General features: G+C 44.1%; 1 protein-coding gene across 4 annotated transcripts in view; it reads right to left on the bottom strand.

The window, feature by feature from the left end:
* Positions 1 to 11,527, bottom strand: part of GALNT13 (polypeptide N-acetylgalactosaminyltransferase 13) — a 154,571-nt gene extending 143,044 nt beyond the window's left edge. The window contains exon 1 of one of the 4 annotated variants that reach the window (XM_053407154.1): positions 11,121 to 11,527. The gene's annotated coding sequence lies outside the window, so the exon portion shown is untranslated. Of the gene's footprint in view, positions 1 to 10,719; positions 10,831 to 11,120 lie in introns of those variants that run through there. The other 3 variants (XM_053407172.1, XM_053407181.1, XM_053407163.1) reach the window with 3 other exon arrangements.
* Positions 11,528 to 12,579: the final 1,052 nt, after the last annotated feature.

The raw sequence follows: 12,579 nt of genomic DNA, 5'->3' as shown, positions 1-12,579 counted from the left end.
TACGGAAGTAAAGCTATACTTGCCAGATCTTAATGTTTTAGTCTTTTAGATGCCACAAGACTCTCTGATGCAGTGTTAGAAACTCAATATATATAAGCTAGGAACCAAACAGCTATGTAAACCATGGTTACAATGGCCAAAACTGAATGTCCAGCTGCCATTTTTGGGAAAGATGGCTCTAAAATCTAATTTTTCAAATGATGGACTGACAGTGATTGGTTATCGGTTAAATATCTGGCTAGTTCAGATGACAACCTTGAGCTAGGTTAAGAACTTTGAGAGCTTAAAGAAGAAAAGTTACTTCATCCAGGGACACTTCACATATATACTGTACTGGGCTATTCTGAGCTCCTTTTCTTAATGGTGGCACAGCCCATTCACCACCTAAGAATATTCTATACAACTGTGAGCAAGGCAGTGGGATGGTTTAAGTGAAGACAAACTACAACAATTAACTAAAATGTTGTTCACTGCTCCTGCTCAGGCTGCACAGAAAAAAAACCATTTTGGTTCCTGAAATTCATTCTGATTGTGCAGATGAAATATAACTGATAGAATTCTACAGGATGTGGTATTAGTGTGTGAAAACAGTCAAGAGCCAATGATTCCCAGGCATGCACCTCCATGTCAGGTGTCAAGTGGAGATGTCAGGTGTCATCTTGGTGCAGAGCCCTCTTCACTTGGTTACAAGTGGCAGATAGCCAGGGGAAAAATGCACGTGGCTAATTTAGAACACTGCTCGAAAATATGCAGGTTGACATGCACAACAGAATGTCATCACTAACACAATCTTAACATTATCTCTCTTTCAATTCAACTGCCCATTTTAGTGCTATAGTGCAACTCAACTACTTTCCACTGCTGCTCTAGATATAACGGCAATCCTTACAGGTTTTTCCACCTAAGGGCTTAAGAATAAGATAATTGTCCCACCTCACTTTGGAGTGCTATTTTTAAAAGCAGCAACTCTAATTGATTAAGTGATATCTCACAGAAAACAGAACACACTTCCTAAAAACCTTGCTACTTGGCAAAGTAATGTTGTACAGCTCCAATCTTATTTCTCCATTTAATCTGCAGCAACATGAAGCACAGCTTATGCAGCTGCAGCTAAAGTAAGATCTTGCGCTTGACAAGTGAGGCACGACCATCTGCCTCTGCTTTAGAAGCCCAGCAGCCACTCTGCCGCCCCACCTGTGTCCTTACTAGTAAGGTGTTCCCGCACACACCACTTAAAGGGCCTTTGATCTTCCACTATGAGCAATTTGAATTCATATGTCAAGCTTTTCACATGGGAATGAGAAAAAAGGAGGAAGTTTTAAAGTGAACATGAATTTTAGCCAGAATTGGAGAGAAGCAAAAATAATTTTCAAATATAATAACTTAGATTTGCGGGTGGGGCTTTATCCCCTTGCAGGTGGGTGCATGAAGATCATGGGTAGGCAAACTAAGGCCCAGGGGCCAGATCCGGCCCAATCGCCTTCTAAATCCAGCCCGCGGACGGTCCTGGAATCAGTGTGTTTTTACAGGAGTAGAATGTGTCCTTTTCTTTAAAATGCATTTCTGGGTTATTTGTGGGGCATAGGAGTTCGTTCTTCTTTTCTCCCCCCCCCCCCAAAAAAAAATATAGTCTGGCCCCCCACATGGTCTGAGGGACAGTGGACTGGCCCCCTGCTGAAAAAGTTTGCTGACCCCTGTTGAAGATGAATCTCTGACACTTCCATTGTGCAGTTTTTCAGCTTTATAACAGATTTTAAACTTTTAAAGTATTTCACAATTCACAGAAAATGAGTTGGCAAAAACAGTCGGGATTGGGGGAAACCTACTTAAGCTACTTTTCAATAAATGCAAGCATACTACAGCTACATATATTTTGTATTTCTAAAGGCCATTAAAAAAAACCACAAGATAGATCAGGCTACATAAACATGTCACCATTGCTTAGCTTGAGATATTCTACCAATAAGTTTTCTATCCATAAAAAAACATTGTTAAGGTGGTGCACTTATTCCATTTATGATTGCTGTGATACACATATTGCTGCCTTTGGTAATTTAACCTGCAGCCAAAGTACATAAGGAATCAGCTATTTTTTTCAAAAGTGCTGGATATTGCCTTAATTTTATTCCACAAGATGGTCTGTTGTCATACTGTCAACAGGCTCTTTCCCCTCAAAGCTACTACAGGAAGCAATGAAAATGCAGTATCTTCAACAGACACTGCAACTTCCATAGGCTGCAATCTTTGACACACTCAGGATGGTTAAACCTCATTGAGTTCTATGGGATTTGAGCTACCTGTTGATAAGCAGAAACTCTTCCTTCCTTCGTAACAAGGGCTTGGTAGACCAATTCCTTCATAGAAAGTGGAACTGAGATAAATGGGACTTACTTCCAAACATGGTTTACACACTAAAAGTTTGTTGAAATAGAGTCAGGAGTGCCAGCTTGGCCCCCTGATTGTGGGTGTATGCATGGCCCTGGCACTGAAATTTGTGGGTGCTCAGGCACCCAGGGTGAAGATATTTCAGATTATTGGGCAACCAAATTGCTGTTTAGGTCCTAGCCCTATGCAGAATAACTGTTTACCAAGTCCCAAACTCATGTCCACACAATTGTTTTTTTTGGGGGGGGGTTGTTTTGTTTTTTAACTAAAGCCCTGTGGATAGCTCAGGCAGTAGAGCATGAGACTCTTAATCTCAGGGTTGTGGGTTTGAGCCCCATGTTGGCCAAAAGATTCCTATATTGCAAGGGGTTGGACAATGAGCCTCTACAATTCCACTCTACAATTATACAATTCCACGATACAATCTCCAAATATTTGAATTTAAGCTGCCTGGGGAGTGGGGGGCTTCTCTGTGTATGAAGCATGTGCAATGAGTTCTCTTTAAAAAAAACAGAGGAAAACCAACAAAAATGCAGAATTGAAAAGAAAATAGAATGTGGTTAGAATGCACATTCCTATTGAGTAGATTTTGCATCTTTTACACATGAATGCCATCCCAGTTGCTGTATGGTTTGCATTACTCTTACATTACAGAAAGACTAACTTTAGAAATGAAGTGTATGCTCCTTTTTTAAAAAGGTTTCTTATTACACAACCTGCCACACTTTGCACACAGCAAACATCTTCTACAGAAGCCCACACGAAGCTTGAGGAGGCCATGACATTATGTCAAAAGGGATGCGCACCAAGAAGCAAACATGATTTCCTGGAAAAACTCTCTCTCTAGATTTTTCAAATCCTGGTGAGGTAAGTATATTAGGTAAAGGGACCCACAACCATTAGGTTCAGTCATGGCCGACTCTGGGGTTGTGGCGCTCATCTCGCTTTATTGGCTGAGGGAGCCGGCGTACAGCTTCCGGGTCATGTGGCCAGCATGACTAAGCCGCTTCTGGCGACCAGAGCAGCGCACGGAAACGCCGTTTACCTTCCCGCCAGAGCGGTACCTATTTATCTACTTGCACTTTGACATGCTTTCGAACTGCTAGGTTGGCAGGAGCTGGGACTGAGCAACAGGAACTCACCCTGTCGTGGGGATTCCAACCGCCGACCTTCTGATCAGCAAGTCCTAGGCTCTGTGGTTTAACCCACAGCGCCACCCGCGTCCCTGTAAGTATATTACATCAATGTTAAATGCCCAAATCCCTTATAAAGGTAAAGGTACCCCTGACCGTTAGGTCCAGCCACGGTTCCACCCATTTCATGGGGAAAGACCATGTGGCATGCAGATAACGAGCAATAGGACCATATACCGAACACTGCATGCATTCCTCATACAACATCTGGAAAAGCCAAAGGTTCCCCATCCCTGCTTTTAAAGCTAACATTCAATAACTGGCATTCACTATAAGCAAAAATATCAAGTTGTGAAGGGACGCTGCTGTTGATTCCACAACATATTTAACTGAAAACCATTAGTTCACACTGCAGCCATACCTACTGTACCTCAGACAAGTCTTGCTTCATAATGTAGCAGCTAATTTGACCCATTGCCACATGTGCAAAGTTAAATGGAAAGGAAAAAGAGAGACAGGACATGGCTACATGCTACCATGTTCCTGCCTCCAACTAAAGTTGACTATTAGACTCAAGGGGTTGGGATTTGACTATTGAGCCCCATAAACTGTACAAGTTTGGAATTATTGCCTTAGCATAATATTTAATTCCTGCTTAGTAATTCTACCAGTTTTACCTGCAGCAATGTATTCAAGGTTGGGATAAAGTATTGTCTCACAGTTAGATATGTGATTCCATTCAATAAACCAAGTTATTGTCTTGTATTTAATGCCCATCTCATTTTTCAGAATGAAATAAAGTTCATTCCTTTTTTAAAAAAAGAAAAGAAAATCAATGTTCTTTTGATATTGGTACATGCATATGGTTCTATAACCATCAATGCAGGTGCAAATGCCTTTCCACAATCCTATGTCATCCAAAACAAAAAGAAAGAGTACCTAGATCTAAAGTGAACATGTAAAGGAAAACTGCTTCAAAGAGCAGTGGCTTTAGCAAAAACCTTTCAAGCCAATGTCTTCAAGAAAGACATTATTTTAAAATATATTTCCACATAAATATATAAGCTAGTTTTAAGAAGAAAACAGAAATCCCTGACTATTAATGTTATTGGCATGATGTCCTGTAAATACCTCGACCAAATGCAGTTATTTCTTTTTACACTAATATTGTCATATCAAAAGCTTTTGAAACAATTATAATATGTAGCAATTGAGTTGATGATGATAATGAAACATGTTAATCCTTTTTTAAAAAAAATGTAGCAACTTAGTTGATAAAGTTGATAATAATGAAACATGTTAACCTTTTTTTAAAAAAGTATATTCCTTCTGTTGGCAGCATGTGCACACAGAGAGAGATTCGTTAAACTATAAACTTTAGCCAAAGTTCCTTCATAGTGATTAGATACTTAAGAAGAAGAACGCTCCTGTGGCTTTTCGCTGGGCTTTTGCTAGCTCAGTCAGCAGAGCATGAGAATCTTGATTTCAGGGTTATGGGCTTGAGCCACACGTTCAGCAGAAGATTCCTGCACCGCAGAGGGCTGGACTAATGAGTCTATGAATGTCTGTCGAAAAGACAACTTCAGCAGCTATAGATTTTCTCATCCCTGTCCCACAGATGTTAAGATTTAAGAATCCTCTTCCCAACACATTGTATATGATCGGCATAAAGGTAAAGGGACCCCTGACCATTAGGTCCAGTCATGACCAACTCTGGGGTTGTGGCGCTCATCTCGCTTTATTGGCCGAGGGAGCCGGCGTACAGCTTCCGGATCATGTGGCCAGCATGACTAAGCCGCTTCTGGTGAACCAGAGCAGCGCACGGAAACGCTGTTTACCTTCCTGCCGGAGCAGTACCTATTTATCTACTTGCACCTTGACGTGCTTTTGAACTGCTGGGTTGGCAGGAGCAGGGACCGAGCAATGGGAGCTCACCCCGTTGTGGGGATTCGAACCACAGACCTTCTGATCGGCAAGTCCTAGGCTCTGTGGTTTAACCCACAGTGCCACCCATGATCAGCCTACCTCTTAAGCAATTAGAGATCAAGAATTTGAAGCAGAAGCCTTTTAAGGGGGGGGGAGTGGCCACACATGCACAGGTAGGCACCACCTACCCAGAGCAGAAGTCAGTAACAGCCATATGTAAACTTCCTTTCAAAGCAAAAGAAAATGTTTTGTCAATGAACATGAGTCTAGGTACTTCCCTCCCCTCCCCTCTGCAGTGACGGTAAGGTGGGGGGGGGGTTAGAGTCTGCAAGGGTGAAATTGCCAAAGGGGCTTTAAACTCAATTATCATTTTCACATCTACTGTGAAAGCACTTCTCCCAAGGTACTACAGAGGTTGCAGGGAAAAGCATGTCTATTTCACAGTTGTTCTTAGCTGCATGACAAGAAAATGCACAACTAGTGTTGAATTTTCCAAGATTAACAGCCAGGTGCTGTTCCCCCAATAGGAACTGCTAACATTTTTTAAAAATCCACCCTAGCACTTTCACCTTAAAAAGGAAGGAGGGAGGGGAAAGTCCATCTATATAAATGCACAGAAGTTTGGCAACTCTATAGAAATACATGGGTTTTCAACAAACACCCCACACAAAAACTGCCTGCTGAAATAAAAATAACAGTACACACATTTTCCTATGTTGATATCCAGTGGTTATTACTAGTGAACAAAGTACTGCTCAGGCTTAACTACTTGCAAACCAAAGTGAAACCTACACACACACACACACACACACACACACTCATCAGAAGAGGGCATGTTCAAAATGCAGTAGTCACCTAATAACTATTATCCCCCCCCCTTTTCTATAGGTTTATCCTGATTATTCCTGTTTCATTAATCATTTTTCGCTCAGTATTTTCAGGCGATTAATAAGCACCCAAATATTCAGCTTCTCTTCATTTTGCAACAAATGAAGTTCAATGAGAGATTCAGCGGCTGATTCTGTTATTCAATACCGTATGTCTAACAGAAGTATAAACTATTTTTTTTTATAACTACCCATGAATGATCATGAATCTTAGTGGAAGAGGTGTAACCTTCGGGGAATCTGAATGTAAGATCTCAAAATTTAAATATATGGGAGACACATTTATTAATAGCACTTATATATTGCCTTCCCATTGCAGAATAGTGCCCGAGATGGTGTATTTATTACTAGATAAAACCTAATACATAAAATATATAAACTAAGGAAGCAGCACAAATTTGAGTAGTGGTTGTTATTTTAAAAAAGCAGGGTTCAGCTAAGCTCAAAGTCCCATTGAAATAAAGATAATAACCACCTGGCGATCAGGGAGAGTGCAAAGCAGACCTTCTGAGATACCCAAACTCTGGACTGCTGACAGTTAGCTCAGTTGGTTAGAGAGTACTGCTTATAACACCAAGATGGCAGGTTCGATCGCCATATGGGCCACCCGCATATTCCTGCATTTGCAGGGGGTTGGACTTGAGGACTCTTGAGGTCCCTTCCAACTCTGCGATTCCATTATGATTGTACGGACACCTCTGTGGACAAGGTCCTCTCCCACATATCCACCAGCTGAACTTCAGATGGTGGCAGGATGCAAAAAAGACCCTCCTTAATGACCTGTGGATGTTAAGATTTATGAGCGATACCTACTGAATGGATAATCCACATTAAATGTGAAACCTAACCATGGGTTTGACAACAAGTGCACACCCAACAAAGGATAGCCTATCGCATTTCCCTCCTTAGTATTGCATTTGTATCCTGCATTCCTGTGATGCTTTAAGTTCGCAGATGTTCTAAGGCTTCAGAAATCTTCCATCAGGCTGCCTTGGAATAAAAACTGTACTGGGATCTACCTCAAGTTGGAGCATGAAAAGAAGTAGTAGACTTTCCCTGAGGTTTTCCTGAATGCTATGCAGACTTCAGGCTACATCTACAGATACTGGGATGAAGAACCACAGAACTTTTGGAAATATAAATTCCACTAGTTTCCATTCAAAGGTAGAATTCTAGGTCAAGAAGATTGCTGTTAGAAATATTTTGTTTCTGAACCATTTGCATAAAAAGGGACAAAGTGATAGCAGGCCTAAGCATGCTTACTTAGAAGCAAGTCCCACTAATTCAATGTTACTCCAGCCTTGCCATTATAGCCAGAATGTTTCATTTCAAGGGGCATGCAAAAACTGAAATGTAGCATTCTGGTTTCAGACACCAAGGTAATGTGAAGTCTCTTCTCTATCCAGGCACTGTTACCATGCTAGGTCCTCTGTTATTCTTGTATCAGTAGCCTTCTTGTGAAACTTTGCAAGTTGAAACTGTCATCATATGAAGGAGGGCACTGATGGAAATGATGGATCATGTCCACCTCCCTCCCTCTCCTGAAGGTAGACTATGGCTGTTAAAGGCTTCAAACTCAAATCCATTGTGCTCCACTAGATCTCATCCAGTAAACCTATCACTCTAGGCTCCAGGGTATGTTTCTGAAGGCACACAAAGCCACTATCCTGCTGAGCCTAAACAGGCCTGGTCAGTACCCAGTTTGGTCACTACCTCTGGTCCACTATGGGTTCCATGGTGGAAGAATGCAATGAAATTAAAAATGAGTAAGTCATAAGCTGTCAAACAAACATGAAATATATGTTAGCCTGGAATAACAGGCTCTTAAAGCCTATAGCACACATACCCTTAAATATTCGCTCAAATGAGCAACCCCTAGAGCCAACCCAAATCATTTAGCTGCCTGTGGTTGTGCAGCAAATCATGCACTTCTCCCCAAGTCAAGATGCACAGTATCCAAGGCCAATCAAGTTATTTTAGCAGTTGAGGCAAAACAGCCCACAAATGCCTCTTCCTCCAACCATCTGCAGACTTTTCGTGACACCCTGAAGCAGCAACGTCACTCTGCCCTGGCAAATCCCTCCACCCCTTGGCAGCTTAGGAGCCACAAATCAAACCTATGGTACCCACCATACAATCAACACAGATAAGCTATATTTTCTTGGAGGCCTTAAGGTGAAAGTGTGTGTTGAACAAAACAGAGCATGACATATCATTCTTATTTCCAGCTTTATTCTCCTAAAGGGTAGCAGTTTCTGTTCTGACTCCTTGCATGACTCTCCTCCAAGACCAGATATATAATATTCTGTTTTATCATTATGCTACATTTCCTCAAGACTAATGATAGACTCAATATTCATATTCAAACCCAGATTTGCTGTCTAGCACTCATAGAATGCTTTGATCTTGGCACCTGCCTATGGCAAAGAAATCTATTCTTAAAAAGAAATCCAGTCAAAATGAAAGGGTTTTTTTATAGGGAGGGGGGAGAAATTAAGGTAGTAAAGAAACAGTAGTAAAATCAGAATTCTACAACAATATCTAAGCAACACATGTCAGCATGTGTCTGCTTTACAATCGATTTTCAGGAAAAAGTATTTCAAGCTTTATTTCTTTTGTGAAACAATAAATCAGTATAAGGTCCAAATAGTTTGATGGAAAGAGTTTCCCAGCTTCCCGCAGTCTGAATGTTGCATCCCTCAAGCTATTGCTAGTAGGTGAAACTTTATATTCAGCCAAATATTGTTTCAGATCATTGATTTTTACACAAATTTCTTGCTGTGTATCATATTCCCAGAGGCTCACTTAGAACAATCTATGCCACCTACAATGACTTTGAAGTACCTCTATCATCTACCATGACTTTGAAACACCAAACTTATTTTCTGTTCTAACTCTTCTATAACTGTGGGCACAAAAGTGGTCTTGAAGATGTTACAGAAATTTTTGCTTTTCATCAGTGAGGGAAAGGGAGACAGATACTCTGAACTTATGCATGCTTGCTTTGAAATAAAAAGAAAGAAGGAAGTCTCACCACATTCAGAGAGACTCTACAGAATTGCAGTTTAGAGAGATTTCTGCACGCTTGCTCAGGGGCGAATCCTACTGGAGCTGACTCTGAAGGAAGAATACTCAGTACTGCAATCAGTTTCAACCAAGCGTACATAGAATCTTTCTGCAATCCCAAACACACTTACTTAGCTCCATTGGGATTTGGGTCTATGTGCGGAATATATATACAAGCCATCTAGGCTTTGCACAAGAGTTAAGTGCATACAAGATTCACAAAACATGTTAGAAACATACAGAGTCATATTTCTAAAGGCAATGATGTTCTTGGCTAAGATTTTGCATCCTTCACAGATACGTTTACTACATACTTTCCCTCCCCCTCCCCCAAATGGGGTTGTATTGGAGACAGTGCCACTTATTTTGTCAAGTAACAGGAAGCCAAGGAGCAACTGCACACAAAATATTTAAAGGGCAATGGGAGAATATTAAGGCAAACCAAGTGATTCATTTTTATAAATGAAAAGTCTGGTAGTTCAAGCATCTCTGTGTGTGGAAGAACATCTAATCTGAGTATTCTGCACCAGATCTCATACCAACAAAGGCCAATAATGGTTCTCCGTTAATGTGGGAGAAGGCACTTCAGGCATACTTCAGAGCTCCTCTTGCACACATCCCAAGGCTGAACCCCTCCATTAAAAGGCTCATCCTTCATATTATATGCCAGCAGAGCCCTTAGTTCTGAACATTTTCTAACTCTCTGTATCTATCTCCTTGCTCATCGTTAAACATGAGTGGCGATCTGAACCGGTCGTGAAGAGAAGCATCCTTTTAGAGTCGCAAAATCCCTTCACACCAACAATCACTCAGGAATGAAGTGGGAGGGAGAGACAGAGAGGCATCACGAATCAAGCTGTCCTTTATCTTCCCCAGCCACGCACCTCATCTCGAGCCCATGACCTGCAGCTAAGAAGCACAGGGCGGGCAGCCCACAGAGCTCTCCTTGAGAAAGCATCACCAGGCAGCGAAAGGAGGCGAATCAAGGAAGGCGCCTCGATCCCGGGTCACCTTTGGCACTGCACCGTACCCAGAATCACACCACTGCCTGCGCCTCATCTCTCACCCGCGCGCGCCCCGAGTCCCACGGAAGGCGCACTGCACCCTCGGCTGTGTCTGGAAAGAGAGACGTCCCGATCCCCCCCGTGTCACCAAGAAGCAGTCAAACGGGCCGAGCACAACGGGCAGCCTGAGCTACGGAACCTCTCCGTCGAAGGAGAGGAGCCAGCGACCACGCTATGACTATTATTATCACCACCACCCATTCTATTATTATTATTTCCGACTGGAAGACGAGCGCGCCCTCCTCGCCCTCATCTCACCAAACACGGCCGGTTCTCCACGCCGAACACGGCTCCACGCTGCGGCGAAATGTGGAAGGCTCTGTCTCGCGCGCGCACACCCGTTGCTCGAGAAAGAGGAGGGAAAGTTCGGGCCGCTCGCCCGCTCGCCTGCCTGCCTGGCAGCCTCTGCAAACAAGCCCCGGAGCTGGAGCTCCGCCGCGCGCCACTCTCTGCTCGCGCGCTCTCTCCAGGAAAGAAGCCGCCGCCAGACGAGCGAGCGAGCGAGAAGCGCTGCCCGAAGTTGCGAGCGTCGCCGTCTCCCGCGCGGCACCCCTGCCGCCCCAAACACACACACGTACACGCACGCCCCTGGCTAAAGGAGCTACCCCGGCGCCTCAGTCGCCCACCCACCCTCCCCTTCGGCTTTCGCTGCGGCTCACCTGCGAAGAGACAGCTCGCCTCGCCGCGCTGTTCCTCTGAGGAAAGACTTGAAGCGGCAGGATTTGGGGTGGGGGGGTTCTCCCTTCTCGCCCCCCTCAAAAATAAAAACTGCCCCACCACCCCCAAATTCGAAAGGTCACGCTCGCCCGGGGAAAGCCCCTGGCGCTGCTCCCCCCGCGGCCACAGGAGGCTCCTTCATCTCGCAGAAGATGCCCGCTTCGCCTCCGAGTCCGGGGCGGAGGGAGAGCTCCCTCTCAGCACCTGGCCATCTCCCGGCGCCGCTGGGTACTAGTACCAGTAATAATAACAATAAGCAGCGGCCGCGATAAAAGCGCCTAGGTCACGCCCCCCCTCGTCCCGGCTCCTCCTATAGGAGCCGCCCGGAGGCTCGGCTCGCGCACGATGGTAGCCTTTACGTAACCTCTCCTCCTCCTCCTCCTCCTCACCCACAGAAGAAGAGAAAGGAGAGGGAGAGCGGAGCCGGCCAATGGGAGCGCGTGGCAGAGTCTTTGGCCCCGCCTCCCGAGCCTCCTTCCATCGCCGAGCAAAGCCTGGAGAGCTTTCTTCTTCCTCCGACCGCTAGGTCTGTTTACGTAACCAGCCCGCCCTTCTGCATCTCTCTTGAGCCGCCTTCACGCAGCCGTCCAAGCGCTTCCCCAGAGGCAGAAGCTCAAAGCAAAATAAAGGGTTGGGGTGGATTCCCGCGATGATTGGACCCCTGAGTCCGCTAATGCCGCTATTCTGGTGCGCGGACTTGACGTGCTTTTTCATCGGCATGGGAATCATCAGTAGGATTGCTACGCGATGCATGGACCTAGGAAGTGCTTTGTTTTTAAGGGATGGCAATGGCGAGGGGAATCACCTGTCCAATGTTTTTCTAAAGGCATCTTCCTGGGTGGCCATTGGTTATGGCTGGGTAACCAAGGAAGCAGAGAGTAGAAATAAATGGACAGTTCTCACAGGGGGAGGTATGAAAGAAGTCGACTCCCCAAATGATTTGTATTGGGACCTGTGCTTTTTAAACTTGTCCATAAATGACCTGGAGTTAAAGGTGAGCACTGAGGAGACCCAGTATATGGCAATACATGTTTCAGCGTGGTCGAAACCAAAAGCTATTGCAAGGAGCTCCAGATGGATCTCTCCAAAGTTAAATATGGGTGTTAAAACAGCAAATGTGCTTCAGTGTGAGCAAGTGTAGACACTGCAACCTTACTTCACATATATTATGGGGTGTGAGCTGGTTGGTGGAGGCTGGCTAGAAAAGGGATTTGGGGGTCATTCTGAATGACTGAATGTCAACTAGGGATGGAGAAGGAATTCAGTCTTTTGATACAGAGGGATGCCAACAACAGGTGCCTTGTTAGAACAGGAATTCCTCCTGCTCTCATATAGAAGAGAAAACATTCCTTCACTGAAGAAAACTGCTGTGGACTTTGGCCATCATCTAAAAAAATAAAA

The sequence above is a fragment of the Podarcis raffonei genome, chromosome 1 (assembly GCF_027172205.1).
Source record: "Podarcis raffonei isolate rPodRaf1 chromosome 1, rPodRaf1.pri, whole genome shotgun sequence".
NCBI classification, from domain to species: domain Eukaryota; kingdom Metazoa; phylum Chordata; class Lepidosauria; order Squamata; family Lacertidae; genus Podarcis; species Podarcis raffonei.
The sequence above is the reverse complement of the archived record's forward strand: the minus strand, read 5'-3'. Positions and strand labels throughout refer to the sequence as shown.